Source organism: Phalacrocorax aristotelis, chromosome 10 (assembly GCF_949628215.1).
Source record: "Phalacrocorax aristotelis chromosome 10, bGulAri2.1, whole genome shotgun sequence".
In the NCBI taxonomy this organism is placed as follows: domain Eukaryota; kingdom Metazoa; phylum Chordata; class Aves; order Suliformes; family Phalacrocoracidae; genus Phalacrocorax; species Phalacrocorax aristotelis.
This window is the reverse complement of record NC_134285.1, coordinates 18,418,928-18,434,665: the sequence shown is the minus strand read 5'-3', so window position 1 is coordinate 18,434,665 and position 15,738 is coordinate 18,418,928. Positions and strand designations below refer to the sequence as shown.

The 15,738-nt window shown below is 42.1% G+C and overlaps 1 protein-coding gene across 17 annotated transcripts in view; it reads right to left on the bottom strand.

The window, feature by feature from the left end:
* Nucleotides 1–15,738, bottom strand: part of PHF21A (PHD finger protein 21A) — a 134,515-nt gene that overhangs the window by 118,255 nt on the left and 522 nt on the right. For 4 of the 17 annotated variants that reach the window (XM_075105527.1, XM_075105535.1, XM_075105526.1 and 1 more), the window contains exons 2-4: nt 3,447–3,574; nt 3,151–3,370; nt 2,460–2,511 (exon numbers count right to left, since the gene is read on the bottom strand). The exons of 2 other annotated variants lie outside the window; for them this stretch is intronic. The gene's annotated coding sequence lies outside the window, so the exon portion shown is untranslated. Of the gene's footprint in view, nt 1–2,459; nt 2,512–3,150; nt 3,371–3,446; nt 3,575–14,339; nt 15,312–15,568; nt 15,660–15,738 lie in introns of those variants that run through there. 11 more of the 17 variants (XM_075105530.1, XM_075105529.1, XM_075105537.1 and 8 more) reach the window with 7 other exon arrangements.

The window sequence follows — 15,738 nt, the reverse complement described above, 5'->3', positions numbered from 1 at the left end:
AGCTTATCCTCCTATCAGGAACAAGCAAGTATCAAGGATAGAAATGTATAAGAGCGAGCAGAAGTTTTTTGATCAGTTTCATGAAGACGCAGACATTGCCTCATTAAAATTATTGCTCAGCTACACCGGTGAGAAAAATGACCACGATCCAGTTTCCATGAGAAATCTCCTAAGTCACACATAAAGACAAAACCCAAGAATTTCAGGCTGTGCTACCTTTTGTTTTCATTTCACATAGTAGGTAGTATAATTTTGTTATTTAAATAACCTTCTGCTTATGGAACCACACAGGTAGGTTTGGGGGTGTTTCATTTTGTTTTGGGGGGGAGGGTTGTTATCTAGGCCAGTAATAGCACTGAAATTGGTCCTGCTGAAAGAAAACAGCAACATAATGCCTTTGCCATCCTAAAGATCATTTATGCAAACCATACAGGCAACAAACAGCACTATAAACTAACAATTGAAAGAAACTGGCACTCCTATTTGTAGTTGGGAACTTCAGATTTACTAGATGTTCTCTTGCTCCATGCTGTCACAGGCTGGATGTTTCAGGCTGAATTTGCTGGTATCCCTGACAGAACCACCAGAAGATCTACTCATAACATATGCGTGTGTACTAACTTTATCCATGCTTCAGTGCTTCGGCTGATCATCCAAGGAGCAACATTTCTCTCTTCTCTATCCCACCAGTAAAGCCCATCGCAGATACATGATTTGTCTTCCAGATACGCAACTTGGAAAGTTTTCTTCTGAAGTGCCCCATCTCTCACTGAGGACAAATTCTAGTATCAAGCAAGGTATAACAGAGCTCCAAGCAGTACCAATCAACCTCTCAAAACTCATTCACATTTTTTGCTCACAATAATAACCAAATGCTTATCCTAGTGCTCTCCCCTAAGTTCAAGGGGAGTTTCTCTTTTCCTCCATATCTGCTGACACTTCTTCAACTACTACACAGGAAAACTCAGTTGATTCCAATATATTCCAAAATATAGGCAATGATTTTGATGCATCTTCTTTTCTTCTCACACATTAGGCTGGGTGGAGACGGAGGAAGAAATGGACAACTGTATGGATGTCTCCAGATTTATGCCCATTTGCCTGCAACTCCAAGCCACTGGTCTTAGTGATGATGTAGCCTGACCCTTCTGGTACAATATAGTTCTCATGTTGTTTTACTTCACATTTCCATGACACCTGCCTACAACACAGAACTACTTCCTTTGGCAACATGGAGAACAATAACTGAAAGTCTTCTCCAAAAAACACAGTGCCAGCCAACACTATCTCTTCGGATCTCAGGCCTTTAATGCCAAGGCAATATACCTGAGAATTATTTTAGAAACATCATTTCATTAAGCAGTGATGATATAAGTGGGACTAGCTGCACATGAACAGGAGAAGCGTGCCAATCGCTAAACTGTTAAGACAAGAAGATACTCCACGAAGTTTCATCACACCCATCTATAAGTCAAGAGATCACCAAAACCAGAATTCTACTTCACAGAACTCAGTGTAGAGTATGTGACCCTGTAGTTACGGAAGTTGCCTTGTATTTGGCCTTGAAGCTGTCTCCACAGTTAAAGAGTTGAGATATCCCACATAAAAACACTTCAGTAAAGAGACCATGCTAAACCAGCTTACTGCCAGAACTCAACCCCAGGTTTATGCAGAATCAGAGCCTCAGAACATTAACAACTCTAATGAAACATTAGAGGAGCGTATGCCAAAGTTTGAGCTCCACAAATACTCTAAGACACCAGCAGATACCATAAGCAGTGCCACTAACGGTTGTAACAAGGGATACTCCAGAACAAGAGACAGGCATTTGAAAGATCACGATTCAATATCCCACCAGAGCTCAAGAGCCTAATGCCATGGATAGTCACAGAGTCAACATCATGGAGCCCCTACACACCAGACTCACACCTTTAAGTGAGCTATTTACAGTAGACAGCGAGGCATATAACAAAAAGGGAGCCATACCTTTAATGTTTGCATTGGAACATAGCATCCTTATTAAACAGCACTAAAAGAGTGAGTGGAAGCAACGCTGGACCAGCCAACTGGGACAGATGTGGAAGTTTGGGTATTGCTGACTCTGCTGATTTTCCACTTGGAAAAGGGGTTCATCCAAATTAACAGAGCAAGGTATCTGTCCCTGAACAGTACTCACTTGGGAGGACTGCAGAATTCTGCTCACGTAAGCTGTACACAAAGTCATTTTAACAAGTGGTTAAGACTTCAGCACTGATGGCACTAGTTACTCAGTGTTCCTTTTGCTGTGCATTGAACCATTCCACGCAACTAGCTATGCTAATTCCTCTGTACCAGACTCAGAAAGTACAATACAGAAACAGTGATATTATGCAGTAAATATATCAGAACCTCGTTCACACACTAGTCACAGACAAAGTACATTCTGGAGATGTTTCAATTTGGTAAATGTAAGCACTAACCTTAACTCTGACTCTCTGGATACATTTAGGATGTGTGCCCATGTAACGGTATCTGTAAAAATATAATCATGCCTACAGGGTAAATTCTTGATTTAATTGTAGTATAATGCAGGGGAGCTAGAAAGGTGGGGGAAAAAAAGTTTCAACAGCAACAACTACCACCACTGCCTTTCTTCTAGATTTTTTTTCAGGTTCTGCAGAACTTAATTCAGGACTGCTTCTTGGCACCAGTGCTTACCTATGCAGCTCAGATTTCACTGGATTTCAAATTCACATTTATTAATCATTATCTCCCCTATGCATCAGAAAGTCTCCCATCCCCATTCAATCCTCTACTTTTCCTTCAACCCAAGATAACCTAATAAAAATAAAATATATCCAAAAGTTCAAAACCAAAGTACCCTATTTATTTTGTACAAGCAGTTTTACAAGAATCTCAACTCCTTTGGGGCAAGCAGTGCTTATCGGTACACTGCCCATACTTAATCAATAAATCATTTTTAGGCTTGTTTTTGTTTACAACATAGCAATATTCAGGACTTGAAGGGAGCAGGCAGTTTACTGGATTAAAAACACAAGTGAGGGCCTCCGTTCCTAGCTTAAGGCCTCCATAAATTTAGCACAATGCAGAATAAATCAATTTCCCTCTGCCTCAGTTTCCAATCTGAAACATGGGAGTAATACTACTTACCAGACTGACCTGTTATCTTTCAAGTGGAGCAGATTCCCAAATAATAACAGGCACACCTATACTCAAGTGAATAAACTATGCTGATTCACAATGGCAGACTGCCTGGGCCAAATTCCATGCAGTATTAACAAGTCAACAGGAAGCACTCCAAAATTATTTCACTGATGTGCGCTGATCTTCCTTCCCCTACATTCCAGTCAGCTGGTACTCTTGCTGCTCCCTGTAAATATATAGGCACAGGTATCAACCTCAAATTCTGTCTTCCCTTCCCCTTTTATTATATTCTCCCTCCTTACCCCTTAAAAGCCTTTTTTTTCCTCCTTCGCCTCAAAAGCACACAAATGGGAACTGTAGCATCTGGAGAATGGTATTTGTAGCTGGGGTAGTCACACTCAGTGTGGGAGTACTGATGGTAGTCACTAATCTGAAAGGAAAATTCAAGTAACCATACACTTAATAGAAGTTCCTTTCTTCTCAAAACCATGATCATTCAATACAAGATTTACACGCTATATCACATAAACATAACACTGAAGCGCTGTGGCAATCTAACATGGAATCACATAAGTACACGTTTAGTGTTTAATGGAAGAAAAGCTGAGTGCAAGACTGCTGTAAAATGAAAGTAGATCTTCAACTACAAGAAAAACCAAGTTTCCAAAACATTTTTACTCACACTGATTGCCATGGATTTTTAACTGGTTGGTTACTCAAAATAGGAAGACTAAACCACAGATTTATCCATTTTTAGCAGCCACTATGACCAATCTCATTTTCAACTTTCACAATGCCGATACAGAGTGAAAGGGTATCATGCAGCATGGTAGAGTTACACTTCCTAAACAAAGGCATCAGCAGTTTGAAGAATGCTGCTAGCACCAGTCAAAGTTATTTTTATTCCCAAGGAGCCAGGACCTATCCCCCAGTGACTTCACCCAGAGAATATAGTAACGTGCTGCTGAGGGATTCTCCTCTTTCACATCCTCTCACACCAGCTCACCACATCCTTCACCTGCTCTCCTGGGACTTACTGATTCCATGTATGCAACAGCCCCACTCCAACATTGTCCTAGGAGATGCAGACAGCATGCACACAGCAAGAAGGCATACCATCACAGCAGACACTAAGATGAGACACAATGGCATGGGGCACTGAACTAGTACTGCATATGTCACAGTAGCATCAAGACCAACACTCACAATGATATATTTACAATCACAGCACTACTGTGGTATCAGTGTAGGGCCCATCGTTACGGTTACTTCTTTGCAAAGTTACTCTTTAAACAAATTCTGTTACCTAAAAATTAAGGCTCAGATTTTTAATGGTCCTATTGCTGTGCTAGTGAAGATATTTAAACACATCTCCACACACACAGAGAAATTCTCATGCACTCCTTTCATTACATCATCCTTACATATTCCTCTCATTGCTGTTTCAAGGATGGCTTTTTTTTTTCCCTTTTAAAATCCCTTTGAGAAAAATCCCAGCTCCTCTCAATTTAAACTCTGGTTATTACATAGCAGAGGGGGAAAAAAAGCCGTATGAGGACCAGAAACATACATGAAAGTTTATCACATGGTTTTAAGCCCCTTCTAATACAACTTCTGATCCCCAAGAAGCCCATACAAGTCTTACTGCCTACTGGACTACTGAGGACCACAGCATGGAAAGTAACGTAGAGAAAACAAAATATAATCATAACACAATGTTATATTGCTGAAGGCTTAAAATGTATCCTGCGTACGTGGGAAAGTTGCAAAAATTATGGAAAAAATATGCAGGTAGTATTTACTGCCCTTCTTGCATAACAAGAGTTCCTGAAGAAGCTGCAGGAGCTTCTGGCATACCCAAGAGAAAAATACAGGCATGTCTCATATGCAGTACTTTCTACACACAACAAACAGGGATTTAACAGATACTTGTCCCCTTCCTTAGTTTAAGTTTTCAAAAGCATTAGAGTAAGACAGCTTATATACATGATGATTAAATCATCCATTATATTAGCAATATACTTGGCATAAGGGAAAAACAGCATTTTTTGGACAAAACCAATCATGGGCAGAGAAGGGTAGATTAAGTTAGAAAAGGGAAACCAGAAAGAAGGTCCCAACTTTTGAGGAATCACACATTTATCTTCCATCAGGAAGCAGCAAACCTAAGATCAGTATTTTAGCTCATGCAATTCTATAGTAATGGCAATGTCAACGCAAAACAACAACTTGAGATACTGGTACCCACACAGCCACAGACCTATGCTGAACTAACGTTGAACTAATCAGCTCTGCAGCTGAGAAGATACTGTTACTACCACAAGCAGCTACGCTGGAGCACGCATTTAACAGGCCAGCCACAGCAGGGTTTGACTGGCTGCAAAAACTGCAGTTCATAATCACAGAAAAAGCATTTGATTAAATTAAACACTGCACAATCTATGAGAGTTCTGCATCAACAGCCAGGCATCCAAATATAATTTCTGCAAGAGTAAGGTGGGAGAAGACACTGCAAGTTTTAAGCCAAAAAGAAACTGCCATACAGGGATGAGAATGATGTGAAGAGGGGAGATCTCCATGTTTACTTTGGAGCATGAAATTCAAAGGAAAAATAGAGCTGGTAAAATATGCTAAAACACAGTTGGGAAATGGAAACTATGCCTCTGATTCTGAAACAAGTTTCATGATGACAAATCCCCCAATTTCAGCAGGATTCTCTGAGAATACAAAATAAGGTATGGTGGGATTCCTCCTTGGGAGGAGAACTGCAGTTGACTCAAGGACAGGTACCTGGTGTTCAGAAGCAGCGCAAACCTTGCTAGCACTTCCCAATTTATTCCTGACCAGAACGTACTCTCTGAAAGGTAATAAGGGAAGCTCAGGTAGCCACATCCTTTCCGTTTGGGGTCGGTGACAAGAGCATCCTGAATACAGCAAATTCATACTACACACAGCAATAGATTTACATGATAAAGATGCTTATCAAAGACAATTAATACAAGCTAAGCAGCAGTAAAATAGTAAGGTATCCAGAGCTCCAGCTAGATGCAAATTAGCAAAAAGCTTCTTTATTAGTAATATAGGCCACTGCAGCCCTTTTATAAAGTTATGAAAAAGGTTTGTTAGTTGGGGGGGAAGCTGGTTTTTTTAGGTGGCTTTCTTTGCTTGTTTTGTTTTTTGATCCATCACAAGTCTGGCTATTCAAATTTCAGACTGAACATCTCAGCTGGGGCAGTTTTGTGACACTGGCAAGAAGGAAGACACAGAGACAAAGAGTATTCCTTGAATACATCAAGGACTAATTTCTGGCTTTCATGTAAAATTTTGTCATGCTAGCAAATTAAGCAAAAGCCCTGAATAAATACATTCCAAATACTTACAAATAGTTACAGGAGCTCAATATCATCCACTTTTTAAATTAAGCAAAGACACTAGGAGACAAAGTATGTGGTGCAAGACCCCCCCCAAGGGCCCACAACAGCATCTTAAACAGACACCAGATTCTTGAAACTTTGTCAAGTGCTTCAGCCCTGCAAAATCCTCTTAAAACTCTCCGATCAACTGGGAAGCTTCCCTTTGACTTCAGCAGGGCCAAGATTTCCTCCCAGCTCAGGACACTTTTGCTCTTAGGAGATAAGTACTCATAGAGGAGTTTTTTCCTTTACAATTGTGCATCAAACCCTTTTGTACATCCCTATTACCCACATTCCTTATCTAGAATACCCTGATACAGCAGCATTACAAAGGGCACCGTTGCAGGCGCTCTACGGAGGGTAAAATGTCCTTGAAGGACAAGATATATCATCATTCCACTACCTACAGATTTATCTTGGTTGCTTATCCTGCCTGTTGTGTAGGCCTGCTCAGTCAATGAAAGGGAATTTCATCCTTGCACGGCAACGACGACAGCCTTTCTAATCATGTCAATATACTAATAGTAACTATCTCAGCTAACCATGTGGCCTGTCAGCAATATGCTCCACATGGGCTGTGAAGGGGCTAGGAACACTTAAAGAAGATTATTTTACTAACTGTTTACAAACTGTATCAGTTACAGCATATGTAAGGTTTTAGATTAATCTCTGTATAGATTTACCTTTTTGTATCAATTTTAAACAGAAGTGTCAGCAACATACGGTGTGCACAATGCATCGGTGCTGCAAAATGCATTCCCTGCCTGAAAGAAGCTATTACCACCTAAATATCTGTCACATTTATTATCTGTACAGGTGAAGGAGAGAGCAACTTTTTGTTGGGTGCTGTGGGTTTGTTGGTTTGTTTGGGGTTTTTTTGGGGGGTAGGTGGGTGGGGTTTACACAACTATGAAGCAAATTTATATTGAGTGGATTTTCCGGACACTTACTAAAAGAAGAATTTTGCCACACAGACCTAGATATCAGCTAATTATGGTGAATGCCAAGAAGCTACTTTCCAACATTTTAAGTTTAGAGGTCTTGACCCTACTACTACTTATATAGGATCCGATTTTAAGCATTCAGATATCCTCTCTGACTTCTGCAGGACTTAAACACATGTGACTTTTTGCAAGACTGGAGCTCTAATTTCTCCAAAAACATCAAAAAGGCTTATTTCACATCGTTTGGCACTTAAATATAAACCTTTTTTATTATTCTCTCTCACAAACTGAAGAGCAAAGAAAACAACTGGGATCAGTTAACTTTAACTGTTGGCTCACTTAAAAATTCAGACAACTGCAGCGTCCAAAACCTGGCACATGAGACTACAGTGATTACTAAACTTGCTACCAGACTAACAACTGAAGTCAAATTAAGGTCCACTTTAACTTTAGCAAACCCCACCAAATACTGCTAGTTAGCATCTTGAGTGAAAATACACAATTCCTACCACTATGAAAAAATAAGCACTCTGAAAGTTACTATTCCTGACCCCCTACTCCAGAAACACTTCACCTTTCAATACAAGTCCAATCCAAGTCCAAACGTAGCGGTCAGGGATCAGGCACCCTGGAGAGGAGCCACCAGATGCGACCTGCTTCTGGCCGCACCTGCCGCTACCTGAGTTTGAGACCCTGGTCGCCGTGGCAACCGGCGGTCACGTTCCCAACCCCCCTCCTCCCCCCGCCCCCCGGCAACGGCCCGGGCCGCCTCCCCAGCTCGGCGGCACAGGCCGGCCGGCCACCCCAGTGCTCCGCCTCGAGAAACGCAGAGAGATCAGCAAGATCTCGGCAGGCAAAAAGCCACCCAAATCCTTTCACTTTGGCAAAAACCCACTGTATCAGTTGGGCAGCAATTTGAAAGAACACAACGGCCATATTGGCAGTAACGGAAGTCTCCTTCCAGAAGTTTCCAGGCCTTGAAAGATGCCTTTCAAGGCATTGCCTTGAAAGATTAAAGGCCTCCAGAATATCAAACAGGATACTTGCAATCACAGATGAAGCAAGGTATTAGTGCAACTATTAATATATTATTTGTCCAAAAGCACACAGGCAATCTGAAGACTTCTTTCACCAACTGCTCTTCCCTAAACGTACTACCCAACTACAAACTAGACTTGTAAATAAAAATACGTGCCGCTGCACAGTAATAGCGGCGCAGGTTTAAGCTGACCAACTAAGAACTGTGTAAGAGATCAACAACCCGGTTTCTAGAACATTATAGCATCTTTCACTTGTCACCTCCAACTTCTACTCAGGAAAACTACAGGTCCCAGGATGCATTAGTACATCACAATCCAGGCAAGCTAGTCAGATGAAAACACAGCACTGCACAATGGGGCCTGTAGTTTCCATGAGCCATATTCTTACTGGAGAAGAGACCAGATGTAGGCCATATTACACGCTTCCACCGGCCAGCAAACAACATGCACGTACCGTACAGGGAGACCGCTGCTAGTCGTTGTCAGGTGAGCTGGATCGATGTCCGCCTCTCATATGTCAAAGAGGACAAAGATTTCAGTAACAATACACAGCAGCTAACCAATAATTCCTAAAGAATAATCAGCAGTTCAGCTACTTTCAAACATGAAGAACGGGGCACTGCTTTTTAGCATCTTTATACTAAAATGCAGTCATTTCCACCCCCAAGACTCCTACATTTATTAATATTAAACAGCACTCTTCTGAAGATCAACAGGAAAAGTATGTTTGGTGAGGGGCATATTCGCCCTGTCCAGAATTTAGTATTTGGTAATCAAATTACTCTCTTCCTCTATTTCTACAGTGTACTGAAGCAGGAGCTTGTCTCTCTTCTGAAAAGAAGCAAAGCTTAGCTGAAAATTAAATAGCCGTATCTCAGCATAGGCCTCAGAGAAGAATATGCTGTACTTCAGTTCAGTAAAGGGAAGGGCAGCTCCCCCTACCAGTCTGTTCTAAGAAGGTTTTAATCGAGAAAGGAAACAACCAGGGATCAAAATGATTAAGTCCTCCATTCTTTTTCTGAGCTCTGGATTATTATTATTACTAAAAAACAATAATACACATATATAATTCCATCAAAGTACATATGTGTTTCACTAGTCTGCAGAACAAGACAGTCTTTGCAGCGTTTCCAGGCTAGCAGGCAGCACCCAGAAAAACACGCAGAAGAAAAAGGACCAGGACTCTGACCTGAGAGAAAGGAGGCACCCCATTGCACAGAAGGACAAACAGTGACGCTCCAGTCACCTGAAAGATACCCTGATGTACTTTCCTGTAGAGGCAAGAGGCCTCAGGAGCATCTAAAGGTTTTGTCAATACAGCAATACTGTCCATAGGCCAAAGACAGCTGTTGCCATAGTTACTATCAGATGGCTTATCAGAAAATAATTATTGCGATTACTCAGAAGTTTTGTTAAAACAGTTTAAAGCTTCAATAGGATACCACTTAATCTCTTCAATTAACTGTTTGCAACTACGCTGCCTTTGGGATCCACACAGTTAACGACGCTTGGATCTGCAGGCTTGGAGGGGAACAAGGGAAGGAATCAATGTTCCTTCTCTCTTTCATACTGACAGCTTGTATTTTGCAGGCAGAAACAACGCAACCAAACTGACTGTAAGCTCGGCTGCTCTGCTAGAGTCCTCCTCTCACAGGCCTAGAGACCAAGTCCAAGCACAGGCCGTCTTAGAGTCACAGGCGCAAATCTGCCCTCATTTGTTTTAACCATTCACGTAACTGTACCGCTACTCAAGAAACACACGGGCTAGATTTTCAAAACATATTTCCATTTACGCATGCAATAGTAGAGTCCCTCACTTAAGAGGCACGCAACACAATTTCTGTGGTAGGTGAACTTGGTAATGTTCCCTTTTGCCCTACAAGCACAGCACTGTCAGATGGAAGGGCAAGATCTGGAAAACACAGATTTTAAGAAATCTGACATTAAAAAAAGCGTAGAAGCTGGGTGAACGTGGACTACGACAGAATTTGCATTAATCAGAGCCTCACTCCTTATGTGTATCTATAAATGCATTCCCATCAGTAACAACAAATGCCAGACTAGGGCTAGGGGGTTGGTAGTCTCTGGGGGGAGGGGGGGTGGGGTGTTCCATGGTGTGGATTTTTTAAAGCATGCTTTGAGCTTTTTAACTTCAAATCAAAGAGTGAGTGTTTGCAATGGCTGTGGACAAGAAAACTCAGGTAAAAGGGAACAAATAATAGATCAAACCATCTCTGCAAAGAGCTTTTAAGGTGCAGAGTACTTGATAATTCCAACAGAGATATTAAAATGATGTAAACAACAACACAGAAAATAAATGCTGCAGAGAAGCCTGTACCAAGTAGCGCATTCTTTCCTCAAAAGCCTGGGACGATCAAAGTATTACAACAAAAGATTCTGTGGTAAAGTTCGGGCTTTGTCAGGGCAGCAGGCATGGCAATCCTCTCAGACCAGAGGAAGGGACCTTTCAGAACTTTCTACAGCTTTAAAAATCATTTTAAGGAGAGGTGATTCTAACTGTAACGTCCCATTGTCACACAAGTGCACCTTTCCTCAGCACTAAGTACTTGTTTTAAAAACTCTTTTGATTTTTGTACATTGTATAGCCTTTCTATATCTAAACTCACCACTTTGCTTTTGTGGGGTTTCGACATAACAAAAGCAGAATCAAACCAACCCAAAATCATACTTCAACCAACTTCAATTCAGTGAGGAACTTGGTAAGGTGTAGGAGCCATAGATTATACAAAACAGCCATAGATTATAAGAAACACAGGTGCTTTTTTAAATGAGACTGTATTTGTAATAAGAAAAAAAATGGAAAAAAAGAAAATATGAAGTACCTCCCCTCTTAAATGTAAATAAACTTCTTTTCTGCCTGCATAATGCATACCTCTACCACCAGCACAAGCCAGACACTGGCTTTGTGCTGTACTGAACATGAAATATTAATGTAAGATACCTATAAAAACTATCCTTCAGTTCACCCTCTATTTACAGGGTACAGAAGTAAATATCTCGCCCCTTGAATTCAGCAGACATCTCAAAACCCTTCTGTGCACTGCCCCACCTTTTCAGTATATGGTTTGTTCCTAAATAACCTTTGTGCAGTGAAAATACATCAGAAACAGGATGTGAGCTGCTTTCTGGCACAGAGTAATTGAACAAGGGCAATTCACGAACGTACAGTAGCCAGGCCTTTCGTGGAGTCTTACAGTTCTAGTGTACAGCTAGCTATGCATGTGACTGCACAGTTGTGAGCATAAAGGATGAAGGGGACAGGAAAGAAGTAGTATTAGAAGCTTAATAATAGGTTTTCAGCACTGCCTCTTCTACACAAGCAGCCTCTCCTGAAGGCTAGGCTGCTTTACCAGCTCACATCACTGTGAGCTGCCCTCCAAAAAGCACAGCCCTATCGCACTACAAAGTTCTTTCTAGAAGATTTTAAACAAGCAAAACCAACAAACACGAAACAATAATAAAAAGGTTCAGTCACCGACATGTGTTTCTCACATGATGCTTATCTTGAGTTTCTGGTACCCGTGCAAAACACCTATAACACACGAAATAAGAGAGTCTATCAAGGTTCTTACAAACTGGTATTGAAATGAAGTAGAAATCTCTGTGGTAAACAAATTCCAGTAGTATCAATTCATTTAACTGAATGAAGTTCTTCAGGGCTCTGAGAAGAAGTATAAAGGATCTGAACAGCCATGATGTGTTCACATTCAACTATGATCATTATAAACAAACTGCACAAACCACCCAAGTGATAGCTGAGCTCACTATTAAAGCTTTCCCACCGCACACAGAATTGGCCACAACCTTCTAGGGCACCATTAAAACTTTTTTTCCCTTTTAGAAAAATAAAACAAGAAAACAACAACACATGAAACTTGCCTCCTTTGTGCAGATCTGCTCCATATAATTTCTACAGTGACGTTTAACAGACACACACAAAACCTCATCTCTAAAAAAGGGAAGTAAAGTTGGAGTAAGAACTATTTAGGCCCAATGCTTGAAATGTAGCCGAAGCTGAATAGCCTAGGGTGATGAGAGATCTTTACAAAACCTAAACTGAACGCAGAGTTGAAGCTGGATAATACAACAGCATTTTTCTCTGAACAGCACAAGTTTCAGTTTCCTACTTTAAGTTCTTTGAAGGAAAGCTTTGTATTTTCATTTCCTAAAGGAAGAAAACCACTTTCAACTGCCTTCTTCCGCCTCACAACAAATCAAGTTCAGGATGCACATAGAGAAGAGCAAAGATTAAAAGCTTTCAGACAGAAATCTTACAGTGACTAATGATAAAATAATTATTAACAAAATATTTGTTAACACAACATTTGAAGTATACATCACATTAGCTTTGTTAGTTACCCCCCAAAAAAAAAAAAAAAAAATCACTAAAACCTGTAATGGGACCCACTCCAAGCTTCTTGTAGCTCAGGTCAGTTATGGCTAAAAACTGGGGGTATGACATAGTTGGCATCCAGCTGGTGGCAAGTACTCGGTGAGCAAGCACCGACCTTCTGCTGGACAATCGGTCTCTTAAGACCCTGAAGCAATACTCTATACATGCTACCATGCAACATAAAATCAATGGATAAAGAGGTTACTTCACACTCCCTCTGTACCAGCTCAAACTTCTAACTGATACAACTATCATAAAAATAACCTAATTTCTCTGCCACAGTAAGGTCGAAAGGTTTAAAAACATGCAAGAAGCACTCCACCTGTTTTTTTTAATAGTTTTAAAGTTTCATTTACTGAGCTACAGAATCCCTTTCTAGAAAATAGTAAAAAAACAGCCCCAAAGAAAGAATTTCATTCAAGCTATCATGAAACATGCCCAGATATTAATAAAATTCCCAAAGCCTGTGATCTTTCTCTAAAGCACAGTAATTAACTTCTCCAGCTAATATGGGCAGTTATGCACCTTCTTTTGTTTCTTTCAAGACACTGTTCTTACTAGTAATTTAATGTCACTATGTAAATATAAACGATAAAGTTGTACTATACACAATCACTAGCAAACTTAATATAAAAGTTTTAGCATTACAAATTAACCAGGTAGCACTTATGAATCTGAGATTTCTAGGGTTGGGGTTTGTTTGGTTTGGTTTGTTGTTTTTTTGTTTGTTCATTTGTTTGTTTTCCTCCAAGGCTTTGAAAAGCATGTAATTTTCTTCACAAATGAAGTCCCAAAAATCAGCCCTCTTTTAATCAAAGTTAAACGTTCCCCCGCTATGCAGCATACCCAGCCTCACCAGCTATCTCCGGGCAAGCACAGGAAAGCCCCAGGAAGCAGACTTACAAAACTGAAACTAAGCAGGTGTCTTCATTGTTAGAAGTGAGCACAATGAAGGGGGGGAGGAAGTAAACAGACAGCCAAAATACTTTTTCTTTCTGATAGCTGAACATCTACAGCTACGCAAAAAAAGATATCTATCGATATGGGTGTACAGGAGTATCTGTCCTTTAACCTGATAACAAGCAACAGCAGTTCTAGTTAGGAAAACTTCACTGGCCCAGAGGAACCTAACTCTTAAGTGCCCGTCCCCACCTGATTCTTCCATGGTCAGCTCTACCGTACATCACAGCACGCAACTTTCTCATGACAGGCAAGTTGTTCCCCCCCGTGGGACCTTTTTACATGCAGTCTCCACTGTGAACAAAAGTTCATTGTCAAGCTCAGCGCCTGGGCCCAAACAAACATTCAGGAGGTAGGAGGGGAAAAAGAGAGGAAGCACTCCTATCCACAACGGTAAGATGTGCAGGCAATCACCATTACTTACAATTAAAAAGCGGGAACAGGTGTAGCAGATATCATACTTTGATAGCTGAACAAAGAATATTACAGCACGTGACTGAAATGTGATGACATTTGTTCACCAATCGAAAACAAAAGCCACTCTCCAATGGCACTCTTTCCTCCACCCCCAAGAATTACGAACTTGGAAATCTCTCCATATTGAAACACATCTGTTCATAGCCTCATTTTTGACACTTCAGAAGAAGTTGAATGAAGAGCTCCATGGATTAATCCAATATGAATTCGCCTAAAAACCTCGGGGTACGATCCAGTCAGAACCCACCAAACTGCAGAGGTGGTTGGGGGAAAAGCTCTACCGACAGCAAAGCTTGGAATAATTAAAAAAAAAAAGCCACACACCACCACTTAAAAAAAAAAAAACACAACCCAACAACAAAAAAATCCCCGCAGAAAGACAAGTGAAGAAAGGAGCATGGAGGAGAGGACTACACCAAATGGCAGAGTCCCACATAAGCCCCACTCCACCTACACAGGCGCAGGAGGGAGGGAAAAAATAAAAATAAAGAAGTGTCCGTCCCCAGCGTCGGCAGCCGTGCCGGAGCAGGAGCGGGCAGCCCCGGCCCCGTACCTGTGCGGGAAGGGCAGCACCAGCGTCGGGGGGGGCAGGCCCGGCTCCCGAATAACAAGTTGCAGAAGAAACCGTATTTTCCCGGCGCTACTCGGGCCACAAAGGCGAATGAAAGGAAGGAGGGGAGAGGGGAAAAAAAAAAAAAAAACCACCACACACACACAAAAAACCCATAACACACACACAAAAAAAAAACCCACCACCGAAACCCGCAGCAGCGGCTTTACTACGAATTATCCATCACCGAAAGCGGCATCATTTCCCAGATAATAACAAAACTTCCCCGACACCATCGCGGCAAAAGACCCGACCGAGAGAAAAGGGCCTGGAAATAATCATCCTGAAGGAAACCGGAGGGGAGGGGATAAGTCTCCCTCCCCCACCCCATCCCCAGTGCAATGTGTCATCTCCTTCCCCTGCTCCTCCCCCCAACCCCAATGTGTCACCTCCTCCTTTTACCCCAAGTGTCACCCTCCTCCACCTCTCCCGCTCCCGCTCGCAAACTTCTGCCGGCGCCCGCCGGGGAGGCCGGGGGGGGGGGCGGCGGCGGCGGCGCCCCGGGACACTCCAGCTCTCTCTCCCCACCAGCCACCATCACCGCACACACGCACGCACACACACACCCCGAGGGAGGGGCCGGGGGGGCCGCGGAGAAGTTGCTGCTCCTCATCGCCAAGTTGGCCGGAGAGTGCGGGGCCGGTCGCCGCCATCCTCGGCGCCCCCAGACCCGCCGCGGGGGGAGGGGGGGGAGAGGAGGGGGATGGGGGGGCAGGGAGGAGGAGGAGGAGGAGGC